This window comes from Citrus clementina, unplaced genomic scaffold (genome assembly GCF_000493195.1).
Source record: "Citrus clementina cultivar Clemenules unplaced genomic scaffold, Citrus_clementina_v1.0 scaffold_1, whole genome shotgun sequence".
Classification (NCBI taxonomy): domain Eukaryota; kingdom Viridiplantae; phylum Streptophyta; class Magnoliopsida; order Sapindales; family Rutaceae; genus Citrus; species Citrus x clementina.
In genome coordinates, this window is record NW_006263303.1 from 5,989,323 (window position 1) to 6,004,183 (window position 14,861).

General features: G+C 36.3%; 2 non-coding genes across 2 annotated transcripts; one reads left to right on the forward strand and one right to left on the reverse strand.

Moving 5' to 3' along the window:
* Positions 1-2,742: 2,742 nt before the first annotated feature.
* Positions 2,743-2,849, reverse strand: LOC112095949. The gene has a single exon (XR_002904109.1). It is a non-coding gene; the product is annotated as a small nucleolar RNA R71 (small nucleolar RNA).
* Positions 2,850-13,967: 11,118 nt separating this feature from the next.
* LOC112095976 lies at positions 13,968-14,074 on the forward strand. Its single transcript, XR_002904136.1, has one exon. It is a non-coding gene; the product is annotated as a small nucleolar RNA R71 (small nucleolar RNA).
* Positions 14,075-14,861: the final 787 nt, after the last annotated feature.

Here is a 14,861-nt window from a genome sequence, read left to right on the forward strand (position 1 = left end):
CGGATTTGAAGGAAATTTAAACCAAGAACTCAGAAGAACAAATTCAACAATGGTTTAAGAATCACAAACAGTTTAAAGGCTTAAAGATGGGGGGGGGAGAATGATGGTTGTCGAAGCCAACAAAAATAAATTCCTACTCTAAATAAATTGTGTATAGTGATTGAGCAGGGTTGTGTCCACAGAGATCGGTAATTATTTAAATCCTTTTAAAATGTAAAACATAAAATGGGGGGTTTTGTTGACAATAATAAAAATCAAATTAAAATAACAAGAATGTAAATTAAAGTTGTAATTCAAATTGGAGAAAGCTCTAGTTGAAGGAATTAACTCAGCTTGATTCGACTACTGATCATTGATTCAAATATAGATTATTATTACTTATGAATAGACCGGTTATAGCTATTGAGACTCTCTAATAGCCAATCTCTCTTTAACTAGTCGATAACCAAGGTACGACCGTTGGATATTTCCCTAATCAATAGACAACCCTAGATACGATCACAGGATTTAATCAATTGACAGCCTGAAAAACTAGAGAGACCCAAATCCTAATCAACACATATGATGATTCATTTAAATTAGATTGTTTATTCTCATAACACAACTCACTGCTATGTTATTTGTCACAAACATTAAAATCTTCATACGATGAATCCTTTAATTGACAATAGATTAAGTTGATAATTAAATAGTGGCCAATTACCTAATTAACAAACATAATCATGAAACTAATTCAGAGAATAAACAAATACCCAAAAAGTAATAAAACAATTAAAGCATAAGAAAGATCTCACAGTAGTGATGAATCAAAGCTTCATTAACCTTCAACCAGAAAAATAAGTTTAGTTCTTCATAGAGAGAAGAGAAAAATTAGATCTAGGGTTTCTTTCTTTTTCTCCAATCAAAATCCCCTTTTTCACAATAGATTCCTGTTAGAGTGCAATTTATGCACTAGTTTTGCATTGTTTACTTCCCTTAATATCGATGTTTTGCATTTAATAATAGTGATTTACCTGTGATTTACTTTTGTAGGTGCAATTCTATTGATTGGTGATAAAATTGAGCTACAAGATGATGTTTAGGGATGATTGTTCCCTTGGAGAAATTATGAGCGGCAGAAGAACTTTGTTGATAAGGCGTGGGCGCGTGCTGTCAATTGCGGACCTGCAGTTTTTAGTTTAACGTGTTTTATATTTTTGGCTATTTTTGTAATTACGAATTTAATATTTTAGATATTAGTATTTTATTTTAAATAGAACTCTAAAAGAGAAGAGAGAGAGAGTATTTAAGGGAGGAATCAATTGTGAAAAAAAGGGGGGATTTTGGATTGGAGAAAAAGAAACCCTAGATCTAATTTTTCTCTTCTCTCTATGAGGAACTAAACCCATTTTTCTGGTTGAAGGTTAATGAAGCTTTGATTCATCACTACTATGAGATCTTTCTTGTGCTTTAATTGTTTTATTGCTTTTTGGGTATTTGTTTATTCTCTGAATTAGTTTCATGATTATGTTTGTTAATTAGGTAATTGGCCACTATTTAATTATCAACTTAATCTATTGTCAATTAAAGGATTCATCGTATGAAGAATTTAATGCTTGTGACAAATAACATAGCAGAGAGTTGTGTTGTGAGAATAAACAATCTAATTTAAATGAATCATCATATGTGTTGATTAGGATTTGGGTCTCTCTGGTTTTTCAGGCTGTCAATTGATTAAATTCTATGATCGTATCTAGGGTTGTCTATTGATTAGGGAAATAACCAACGGTCGTACCTTGGTTATCGACTAGTTAAGGAGAGATTGGCTATTAGAGGGTCTCAGTAGCTATAACCGGTCTATCCATGAGTAATAATAATCTATATTTGAATCAATGATCAGTAGTCGAATCAAGCTGAGTTAATTCCTTCAACCAGAGCTTTCTCTAATTTGAATTACAACTTTAATTTGCATTCTTATTATTTTAATTTGATTTTTATTATTGTCAACAATTCCCCTATTTTACGTTTTACGTTTCAAAAGGATTTAATTAATTACCAATCTCTGTGGACACGACCCTGCTCAATCACTATACACAATTTATTTAGAGTAGGAATTTATTTTTGTTGGCTTCGACACCCATCAAATTTTGGCGCCGTTGCCGGGGATTGGTGTCATTTATTTAATCCTTTTTACGTTTTACTTGGTGTATGGTTCGTTCTTCTCGTACAGGTACACTTTCGTTTGATCCTGAAATTGAGAAGACAGCTCGCCAGCTGAGACAACAGACAAAGCGAGCTAAGCAACGATCCTCGTCGCCTTTGCTTTCTAAAACAGATACGGTGCCTGATTTAGTTGAATCATCTAGCGATTCAGAAGAACAAGTGATGGATAGACCTGCACCTGTAGAAAGAACTCTTAGAGAGTTAGCTGAACCAGACTTGAATCAACAACCACTCTGCATTCAATATGTAGACTTGGAGGTAAATTTTGAATTAAAGTCTGGTCTTATTCACTTATTACCCAAGTTTCATGGTTTTGCAGGTGAAGATCCTCATAAACATCTCAAGGAGTTTCATGTTGTGTGCTCAAGTATGAGGCCACAAGGTGTGACTGAAGAGCAGATTAAGCTGCGTGCTTTTCCGTTCTCTGTAGATGGGCTAGCTAAAGATTGGTTGTACTACTTGCCTCCTGGATCGATTACAACGTGGAATGGTTTGAAGAAGCAGTTCCTCGAGAAGTACTTTCCTGCTTCAAGAGCTGCCAACATCAGAAAAGATATTTGTGGGATCAGACAACTTCCTGGGGAGACTTTGTATGAGTATTGGGAGCGATTCAAACAATTGTGTGCCAGTTGTCCTCAGCATCAGATTTCTGATCAACTTCTTATTCAATATTTTTACGAAGGACTATCATTGATGGATAGGAGTATGATAGATGCTGCTAGTGGAGGTGTGTTGGTGAACAAGACTCCTACTCAAGCAAGGGAGTTGATATCAAATATGGCTGCCAATGCACAACAATTTGGCAGCAGACAAGATGCCACCTTAAGGAATGTGAATGAGGTAAATAATTCTTCTGTTGAACAACGTTTAGATAAACTCACTTCTCTTGTGGAAAAGTTTGTTGTAGGTAATGTGCAACAGGTGAAGACTTGTGGTATTTGTTACAATATGGGTCATTCAACTGATATGTGTCCTACACTTCAAGAAGAACCCGTTGAACAAACCAATGCAGTTGGAGGATTTTCAGGCATGCCTCAGAGGAGGTATGATCCTTATGCACAAACATACAATCCGGGATGGAAGGATCATCCGAACTTCAGCTATGGCGTTAGGCCGTCAGGATTCCCACAACAGTATCCACCAAGACAACCAACACCTCCACAGTCAAACTCCAAGTCAGGTATATCTCTTGAAGAAATTCTTAAATCACTTGCGACTAACACTCAACAATTTCAGTAGGTAACTACAACAAGCATTCAGAACTTGGAGAACCAAATGAGTCAATTGGCGACTACAGTAAGCCGTCTGGAGTCTCAAGTATTAGGAAGATTGCCTTCACAATCTGAGGTGAATCCAAAGCAAAACGTTAGTGCTGTCATCCTTAGAAGTGGGAAGGAGTTGCAAGAGCCTAGTAAGAAAGTGACAAAGCATGTAGAAGATGAGCTTGAGAAGAATGAATTGATACCTAAATCTCAAGATGCACAACCCACCAGAGCGAAACCCCTACCTATTGTGATACCTCCTCCTTTTCCAAGCCGATTTGCAAAATCCAAGAAGGAGGAACAAGAGAAAGACATCCTTGAGACATTTCGCAAGGTTGAGGTAAATATTCCTTTATTAGATGCTATAAAACAAATACCTCGATATGCTAAAGTCCTTAAGGAACTGTGCACCTCCAAAAGAAAATTAAGAGGAGATGAAAAAGTTCACATGGGGGAGAATGTTTCAGCAGTTCTTCAAAAGAAACTACCTCCTAAGTGCAAGGATCCAGGTATGTTTACTATCCCTTGTAAAATTGGTAGTGTTAGAGTTGAAAAGGCTTTGTTAGATCTAGGAGCTTCTATTAATGTCATGCCTCGTTCCATTTATTCATCTTTGAATATTGGTCCATTAAAAGAAACTGGTGTGATAATTCAACTAGCTGATAGGTCTAATGCATATCCTGATGGGGTATTAGAAGATGTCTTAGTACAAGTTAATGAGTTGGTTTTTCCTGCTGATTTTTATGTACTTGATATGGAAGATGATAACTCCTCTAATTCTATCCCAATTTTGCTAGGAAGACCTTTTCTTAAGACTGCTAGGACTAAAATGGATATACATAAAGGGACTTTCACTATGGAGTTTGATGGAGAGGTTATAGAATTCAATATGAATGATGCCATGAAATATCCAGTGAGGAACATTCGGTATTTTCTGTGGATGTTATTAACCCTATAGCGCAGGAAATTTTTTACAAGGAAAAGACGAAGACATTTCATGATAGAATGATTTTGAGAAAGGAGTTCTCTGTTGGTCAAAAAGTTCTTCTTTTTCATTCTAAGCTTAAATTTTTTCCGGGTAAATTACGTTCTTGTTGGGTTGGACCTTTTATTGTTACTAATGTTTTTCCTTATGGTGCAGTTGAGATTCGGAGCCCGACCTCTGACAAAGTTTTTAAGGTTAATGGTCATCGCTTAAAACCTTTTTATGAAGGTTTTTCGGTGAATATTGTGGAGGATGTGGCTCTCGAGAGTCCCAATTATGGAGATTGATGCATAAATGTGTCTAGCCAAAGACATAAAACAAAGGAGGCAACCTAAATGATTTGTTTGTTTTGGTTTTTGTTATATCTTCTTTTAATTTTGATTCAAAAAAAAAAGAGAAAAAAAAGAAAAAAAAGAAAAATTTTGCTTATTTTGGTCAGAAGAAAATTTTTGATAAGGCGTGCCCACGTCTTAGCTAATAAGTACTTCTGTAATTTTTAAAGTAACATAGTTTTAAGGCGTGCCCACGTACTTAATAGAAAAGTACTTCTGAAATTTAATGTGTTTGCTTATTTTGGTCAGAAGAAAATTTTTTATAAGGCGTGCCCATGTACTTATTAGAAAAGTACTTCTGAAATTTTTAGTGTCTCAAAGTGATTCATCACTAAAAAAACAAAAAAAAAGAGTTTTTTTTCCTTATTTTCTTTTCTTATATATATATTTTTTATTTATTTATAAAAAAACGAAAAAAAGAAGAAGTTTTTTTTCCTTCTTTTCTTTCTTATATATATATATATATTTTTTTCTTTATTTATTTAAAAAAAACACAAAAAAAAACACAAAAATCACAAATCACTGTTCACAAATCCCTAATTCAAAAAAAATTCACTGTTGATTATCGTTTTCCCGCAGCAACCCTCAGCTCCAGCGCGCAGAACCAACAGCAGCCGCATCAGTCCCACCTGCAACGCAACCAGCCCGGGCGCAGAAAGCTCCAACCATTACCATCGCGCAGCGCATCATTCTCGCGCGCGCAACGCAGCCGAGCAGTAGCAGACGAGCATGCCCCGCAACGCAGATCCTCAGCTCCAGCTCGCGCGCGCAGCGCAAATCAATCCAGTCGTCACCATCGCGCAGCGCATCAGTCCCGCGTGTGCAACGCAACCATTAGTACCAGCATCCCGCGTCCAACAAGCAGCAACCCGCGCACGCAGATCCAGCCTTCGCCCAGCAGCGCGCAAAACCAGCGTCAGCCCAGCTCTCGCGCGCAACACAACCCACGCAACGCGCAGATCCAGCAGCCCCAGCGCGCGCGCGTAACACAATCAGCTCCATCCCGCGTCCATCAAGCAAGCTCCAGCCGAGCAGCAATCGCAACGCAACCATAGACGTTATGTGGATCAAAGCTCACAATTCAGGGAAGTTTTTTTTTGCCTTTAATCTTTTATCCTTACGCTTTAAATTTTATGTGAGCTTTGATTATTTTACATTGGGGACAATGTAAGTTCTTGGTGTGGGGGAGGGATTTTTGCATTATTGATGTCTGGAATTATTGTTTTCACTCTACTTATCTTTTTTTCACTTTACTCATCCTTAAATGATTTTGGAGTTAGTATGCTTTATATATTATTAATTTTCTTTTCCTTTATCTCTCACTACTCTTTATGCTTTATATATTATTAATTTTCTTTTCCTTTATCTCTCACTACTCTTTTCCCATCTATCTCACATTATTTACATCTATTTTTTTTTTCTATCATACTTTTTCATCACTCACATTTTATCTTTCAATTTTCTTTTTACTACATACATCTTTCTCGCTTATTATCCTTTTTACCTTTCCTTTTATTTCTCACTCATACCTTCTTCTCATTCTACACCACTATTGATGGTTGATTCATTTGAAGAGTGTACATGATTTGATGGCAAATTTACCAACTTTGTGAGGATTTGAGCCTATGAGCAACCACTTTGCTATAATTATTTTTGTTATGTGAATATCAATCCTAGTTTGTTTATTATAGAACTTGCTTTGTTATGCATGTTGAAGCCACATTACGGGATTTTATGCATTAAAATGATAAGGGCAAACCATTTACCATTTTTCTATTCTTGCATTTTCCTTTTTCTCTACCCGAAAACCTTTAATTGCTACCTTTGTTTGAGCCTTAACCATTACCCATCTAATTCTCTCCATCTACTTAACCATTTTTCTTCTTTTTGAGCCTCAATTTAAGGAGATTTTTGGACTCATTGTGTGGATATATTTTGTTGCTTTTTCTACCTTGTAATAAAGTTTCTCAATTAGATCAACAAGCATTATGCTTGAATTAAATTGTGCAAGGTTCGTTTCTTTTGTTTGATTCAAAAAAAAAATAAAAAAAAGAAAAAAAAACAACAAAAAAAAAAGAAAAAAAAAATTTGAAAAAAAAAATCGAAAAAAAAAAGTTTACATTCTTGGTGACTTGAGTAGAAATAAGCATTTTGATATCATAAGTTCATTCAATGAGTTCATTCTTCTCGTTTTGATCTCTTTTTCTTTCATAAACCTTTCTTTTTCATTTCTCCAATTTAACCCCATTACAACCCTTTTAAGACCCTTAGATTTTTGCATTTTATTCATGTTTTGTGGATTGAGATGTGATATATGGGCAAGCTTATGGTAATAGCATTCTTTGATTTGATTTGAGTGGATAAATGACACCCTAAACACTTTGAGTGCATGGAGTGAAGTTATTGAGAGGGCTATTAAATCTTGCTGCACTTGAGTTTTGAATGGATCTTCTTGGTGGTTGAATGTTCTTATTCTATCTTACGAAATTCTATGCTTTAAAATCCTTGTCTCTCGAACGTTGAACGACTTAATTTCTTGAGGTATGCTTGCTTAAAATTGTTTTTGGATGAGTTGAGATGAGAATTGAGTGGAAATTTGAGATTAATCTTGAGTTATATGCTTGAGGACAAGCATCATCTTGGTGTGGGGGAATTTGTTAGAGTGCAATTTATGCACTAGTTTTGCATTGTTTACTTCCCTTAATATCGATGTTTTGCATTTAATAATAGTGATTTACCTGTGATTTACTTTTGTAGGTGCAATTCTATTGATTGGTGATAAAATTGAGCTACAAGATGATGTTTAGGGATGATTGTTCCCTTGGAGAAATTATGAGCGGCAGAAGAACTTTGTTGATAAGGCGTGGGTGCGTGCTGTCAATTACGGACTTGCAGTTTTTAGTTTAACGTGTTTTATATTTTTGGCTATTTTTGTAATTACGAATTTAATATTTTAGATATTAGTATTTTATTTTAAATAGAACTCTAAAAGAGAAGAGAGAGAGAGTATTTAAGGGAGGAATCAATTGTGAAAAAAAGGGGGGATTTTGGATTGGAGAAAAAGAAACCCTAGATCTAATTTTTCTCTTCTCTCTATGAGGAACTAAACCCATTTTTTTGGTTGAAGGTTAATGAAGCTTTGATTCATCACTACTGTGAGATCTTTCTTGTGCTTTAATTGTTTTATTGCTTTTTGGGTATTTGTTTATTCTCTGAATTAGTTTCATGATTATGTTTGTTAATTAGGTAATTGGCCACTATTTAATTATCAACTTAATCTATTGTCAATTAAAGGATTCATCGTATGAAGAATTTAATGCTTGTGACAAATAACATAGCAGAGAGTTGTGTTGTGAGAATAAACAATCTAATTTAAATGAATCATCATATGTGTTGATTAGGATTTGGGTCTCTCTGGTTTTTCAGGCTGTCAATTGATTAAATTCTATGATCGTATCTAGGGTTGTCTATTGATTAGGGAAATAACCAACGGTCGTACCTTGGTTATCGACTAGTTAAGGAGAGATTGGCTATTAGAGGGTCTCAGTAGCTATAACCGGTCTATTCATGAGTAATAATAATCTATATTTGAATCAATGATCAGTAGTCGAATCAAGCTGAGTTAATTCCTTCAACCAGAGCTTTCTCTAATTTGAATTACAACTTTAATTTGCATTCTTATTATTTTAATTTGATTTTTATTATTGTCAACAATTCCCCTATTTTACGTTTTACGTTTCAAAAGGATTTAATTAATTACCGATCTCTGTGGACACGACCCTGCTCAATCACTATACACAATTTATTTAGAGTAGGAATTTATTTTTGTTGGCTTCGACACCCATCAATTCCTCCCTTAAATACTCTCTCTCTTCTCTTTTAGAATTCTATTTAAAATAAAATCCTAATATCTGAAATATTAAATTCGTAATTACAAAAATAACCAAAAATACAAAACATGTTAAACTAAAAACTGTAGGTCCGCAGTTGACAGCACGCGCCCACGCCTTATCAACAAAGTTCTTCTGACGCTCATAATTTCTTCAAGAGAAAAATCATCCTTAAACATCATCTTATAACTCAATTTTATCATCAATCATTAGAATTGCACCTACAAAAGTAAAACACAAGTAAATAACTATTATTAAGTGCAAAACATTGATATTAAGGGAAGTAAATAATGCAAAACTAGTGCATAAATTGCACTCTAACAAATTCCCCCACTCCAAGATGATGCTTGTCCTCAAGCATATAACTCAAGATTAATCCCAAATCTCCACTCAATTCTCATCTCAACTCATCCAAAAACAATTTAAAGCAAGCATACCTCAAGAAATTAAGTCGATCAACATTCGAGAGACAAGGATTTTAGAGCATAGAATTTCATAAGATAGAATAAGAACATTCAACCACCAAGAAGATCCATTCAAAATTCAAGTGCAACAAGATTTAATAGCCCTCTCAATAACTTCACTCCATGCACTCAAAGTGTTTAGGGTGTCATTTATTCACTCAAATCAAATCAAAGAATGCTATTACCATAAGCTTGCTCATATATCACATCTCAATCCACAAAACATGAATAAAATGCAAAAATCTAAGGGTCTTAAAAGGGTTGTAATGGGGTTAAATAGGTTAAATGAAAAAGAAAGGTCCATGAAAGAGAAAAAAAGATCAAAATGAGAAGAATGAACTCATTGAATGAACTTATGATATCAAAATGCTTATTTCTACTCAAGTCACCAAGAATGTAAACTTTTTCTTTTTTTTCGATTTTTCTTTTTTTCTTTTTCCTCTTTTTTTTCTTTTTCCTTTTTTTTTGTTTTTTTGTTTTGTTTTTTTTTTGAATCAAAACAAAGAAACGAACCTTGCACAGTTTAATTCAAGCATAATGCTTGTTGATCTAATTGAGAAACTTTAATACAAGGTAGAAAAAGCAACAAAATATCCACACAATGAGTCCAAAAATCTCCTTAAATTGAGGCTCAAAAAGAAGAAAAATGGTTAAGTAGACGGAGAGAATTAGATGGGTAATGGTTAAGGCTCAAACAAAGGTAGCAATTAAAGGTCTTCGGGTAGAGAAAAAGGAAAATGCGAGAATAGAAAATTGGTAAATGGTTTGCCCTTATCATTTTAATGCATAAAATCCCGTAATGTGGCTTCAACATGCATAACAAAGCAAGTTCTAGAATAAACAAACTAGGATTGATATTCACATAACAAAAATAATTAGAGCAAAGTGGTTGCTCATAGGCTCAAATCCTCACAAAGTTGGTAAATTTGCCATTAAATCATGTACACTCTTCAAATGAATCAACCATCAATAGTGGTGTAGAATGAGAAGAAGGTATGAGTGAGAAATAAAAGGAAAGGTAAAAATGATAATAAGCGAGAAATATGTATGTAGTAAAAAGAAAATTGAAAGATAAAATGTGAGTGATGAAAGAATATGATAGAAAAAAATAGATGTAAATAATTTGAGATAGATGGGAAAAGAGTAGTGAGAGAGAAAGGAAAAGAAAATTAATAATATATGAAGCATACTAACTCAAAAATCATTTAAGGATGAGTAGAGTGAAAATAGATGAGTAGAGTGAAAATAATAATTTCAGGCATCAATAATGCAAAAATCCCTCCCCCACACCAAGAACTTACATTGTCCCTAATGTAAGATAATCAAAGCTCACATAAAAATTAAAGCGTAAGGATAAAAGATTAAAGGCAAAAAGAAACTTCCCTGAATTGTAAGCTTTGATCCACATAACGTCTATGGGCTTGGCGGAAATGGTGGGGTAAATCCCACACTCTCGAAGTATGCGGCCAAATTCTGCTCCATCTTGTTCAGCTTGTGCTCCATTTTTTCTAACTGAATGCTCAAAGGTGGTGCAGATGTAGAAGGAATAGTTGGCGGGGCAGCAGTGTCGTCGTCAAACTCGTCATCAGAGGTAGCACCACTCCTAGCATAAAGCTTCTTTGGAGGTTGAGTGGGTCCTGGTTCAGTAAACTGAAATCTCCCGTCCTTGAATTCGACCACACCTGTTCTTTCAAACACAGACATATCCAAAAATTCCTCTCTTTCTCTTGTTGAGTCGCGAATACGAGGCACCCTCCGAGATTGGATTCCGCAAGTGGCAAAACACTCATTCTTTTTCAATGTTTCGATCTTTGTCTTATGGCTTGGCGTGAATCTGAAATTGTGTTCCATGGAACCATAGTGGGAGCGGCAATCTTCGATTTCTTTGCGACGGGTGTCTTTTTAGATGACTTGGAAGTAGATGCTTTCCTCTTCGGCATTGTTACAATGATTGCACTCACGGATTTCGATTTACCCGGCTGGAATAAAGGTCGTAGGCTGGTTGCGTTGCGATTGCTGCTCGGCTGGAGCTTGCTTGATGGACGCGGGATGGCGCTGATTGTGTTGCGCTCGCGCGCTGGGGCTGCTGGATCTGCGCGCTGCGTGGGCTGTGTTGTGCGCGAGAGCTGGGCTGACGCTGGTTCTGCGCGCTGCTGGACGAAGGCTGGATCTGTGCGCGCGGGTTGCTGCTTTCTGGACGTGGGATGCTGGTGCTGCGTTGCATTGCGTGCGTGGGACTGATGCGCTGCGCGCGGGCTGGTTGCGTTGGTGACGCTAATTCGTGCTACTGGGGCTGCGTTGTGGGATACTGCGCGCTGCAGGTGGAACTGAATCTACGCGCGCGGGTTACTGCTCGCTGGTCGCGGGATGCTGGTGCTGCGTTGCGTTGCGCGCGGCTGCTGCTGATGCGTGGGTTGTGTTGCGCGCACGGTTGCTGCTGCTACTTAGGCTGCGGCTGCTGGTTGCTGGTTGCTACGGGTGAAAAAGATAATCAACAGTGAAATTTTTTTTTTGAATTAGGGATTTGTGAACAGTGATTTGTGATTTTTGTGTTTTTTTTTTCATTTTTTTTAAATAAAATATATATATATATATAAGAAAGAAAAGATGGAAAAAATAAATAAATAAATACATTGTTTTTTTTTTTTAGCGATGAATCACTTTGAGACACTAAAAATTTCAGAAGTACTTTTCTAATAAGCACGTGGGCACACCTTAAAATCATTTTACTTTAAAAATCACAGAAGTACTTATTAGTTAAGACGTGGGCACGGCTTATCAAAAAATTTCTTCTGACCAAAATAAGCAAACACATTATTTTTTTTAAAAAAAAATCTGAATCAAAATTAAAAGAAGATATAACAAAAACCAAAATAAATAAATCATTTGGGTTGCCTCCCAAAAAGCGCCTTTGTTTTATGTCTTTGGCTAGACACATTTATGCATCAATCTCCATAATTGGGACTCTCGAGAGCCACATCCTCCACAATATTCACCGAAAAACCTTCATAAAAAGGTTTTAAGCGATGACCATTAACCTTAAAAACTTTGTCAGAGGTCGGACTCCGAATTTCAACTGCACCATGAGGAAAAACATTAGTAACAATAAAAGGTCCAACCCAGCAAGAACGTAATTTACCCGGAAAATTTTAAGCTTAGAATGAAAAAGAAGAACTTTTTGACCAACAGAGAACTCCTTTCTCAAAATCATTCTATCATGAAATGTCTTCGTCTTTTTCTTGTAAAAAACTTCCTGCACTATAGGGTTAATAACATCCACAGAGAATACTGAATGTTCCTCACTAGGATATTTCATGGCATCATTCATATTGAATTCTATAACCTCTCCATCAAACTCCATAGTGAGAGTCCTTTTATGTACATCCATTTTAGTTCTAGCAGTCTTAAGAAAAGGTCTTCCTAGCAAAATTGGGACAAAATTAGAGGAGTTATCATCTTCCATATCAAGTACATAAAAATCAGCAAGAAAAACCAACTCATTAACTTGTACTAAGACATCTTCTAATACCCCATCAGGATATGCATTAGACCTATCAGCTAGTTGAATTATCACGCCAGTTTCTTTTAATGGACCAACATTCAAAAATGAATAAATGGAACGAGGCATGACATTAATAGAAGCTCCTAGATCTAACATAGCCTTTTCAACTCTAACACTACCAATTTTACAAGGGATAGTAAACATACCTGGATCCTTGCACTTAGGACGTAGTTTCTTTTAGAGAGCTACTGAAACATTCTCCCCCATGTGAACTTTTTCATCTCCTCTTAATTTTCTCTTGGAGGTGCACAGTTCCTTAAGGACTTTAGCATATCGAGGTATTTATTTTATAGCATCTAACAAAGGAATATTTACCTCAACCTTGTGAAATGTCTCAAGGATGTCTTTCTCTTGTTCCTCCTTCTTGGATTTTGCAAACCGGCTTGGAAAAGGAGGAGGTATCACAATAGGTAGGGGTTTAGCTCTGGTACGTTCCGCATCATGAGATTGAGGCATCAATTCATTCTTTTCAAGCTCATCTTTTATACACTTTGTCACTTTCTTACTAGGCTCTTGCAACTCCTTCTCACTTTTAAGGATGACAGCACTAACATTTTGTTTTGGATTCACCTCAGATTGTGATGGCAATCTTCCTAATACTTGAGACTCCAGACGGCTCACTGTAGTCGCCAATTGACTCATTTAGTTCTCCAAATTCTGAATGCTTACTGTAGTTGCCTGCTGAAATTGTTGAGTGTTAGTCGCAAGTGATTTAACAATTTCTTCAAGAGATATACTTAACTTGGAGTTTGACTGTGGAGGTGCTGGTTGTCTTGGTGGATACTGTTGTGAAAATCCTGATTGCCTAACTCCATAGCTGAAGTTGGGACGATCCTTCCATCCCAGATTGTATGTTTGTGCATAAGGATCATACCTCCTCTGAGGCATGCCTGGAAATCCTCCAACTGCATTGGCTTGTTCAACGGGTTCTTCTTGAAGTGTAGGACACATATCGGTTGAATGACCCATATTGTAACAAATGCCACAAGTCTTCACCTGTTGCACATTACCTACAACAAACTTTTCCACAACAGAAGTAAGTTTATCTAAACGTTGTTCAACAGAAGAAATATTTACCTCATTCACCTTCCTTAAAATGGGATCTTGCCTGCTGCCAAATTGTTGTGCATTGGCAGCCATATTTGATATCAACTCCCTTGCTTAAGTAGGGGTCTTGTTCACCAACACGCCTCCACTAGCAGCATCTATCATACTCCTATCCATCAATGACAGTCCTTCGTAAAAATATTGAATAAGAAGTTTATCAGAAATCTGATGCTGAGGACAACTGGCACACAATTGTTTGAATCGCTCCTAATACTCATACAAAGTCTCCCCAGGAAGTTGTCTGATCCCACAAATATCTTTTCTGATGTTGGCAGCTCTTGAAGCAGGAAAGTACTTCTCAAGGAACTGCTTCTTCAAACCATTCCACGTTGTAATCGATCCAGGAGGCAAGTAGTACAACCAATCTTTAGCTAGCCCATCTACAGAGAATGGAAAAGCACGCAACTTAATCTACTCTTCAGTCACGCCTTGTGGTCTTATACTTGAACACACAATATGAAACTCTTTAAGATGTTTATGAGGATCTTCACCTGCAAAACCATGAAACTTGGGTAATAAATGAATAAGACCAGACTTTAATTCAAAATTTACCTCCAAATATACATATTGGATGCAGAGTGGTTGCTGATTCAAGTCTGGTTCAGCTAACTCTCTAAGAGTTCTTTCTACATGTGCAGGTCTATCCATCACTTGTTCTTCTGAATCGCTAGATGATTCAACTAAATCAGGTACTGTATCTGTTTCAGAAAGCAAAGGCGACGAGGATCGTTGCTTAGCACGCTTTGTCTGGTGTCTCAGCTGGCGAGCTGTCTTCTCAATTTTAGGATCAAACGAAAGTGTACCTGTACGAGAAGAACGAACCATACACCAAGTAAAACGTAAAAGGGATTAAATAAATGACACCAATCCCCGGCAACGGCGCCAAAATTTGATGGTTGTCGAGGCCAACAAAAATAAATTCCTACTCTAAATAAATTGTGTATAGTGATTGAGCAGGGTCGTGTCCACAGAGATCAGTAATTATTTAAATCCTTTTAAAACGTAAAACATAAAATGGGGGGTTTTGTTGACAATAATAAAAATCAAATTAAAATAA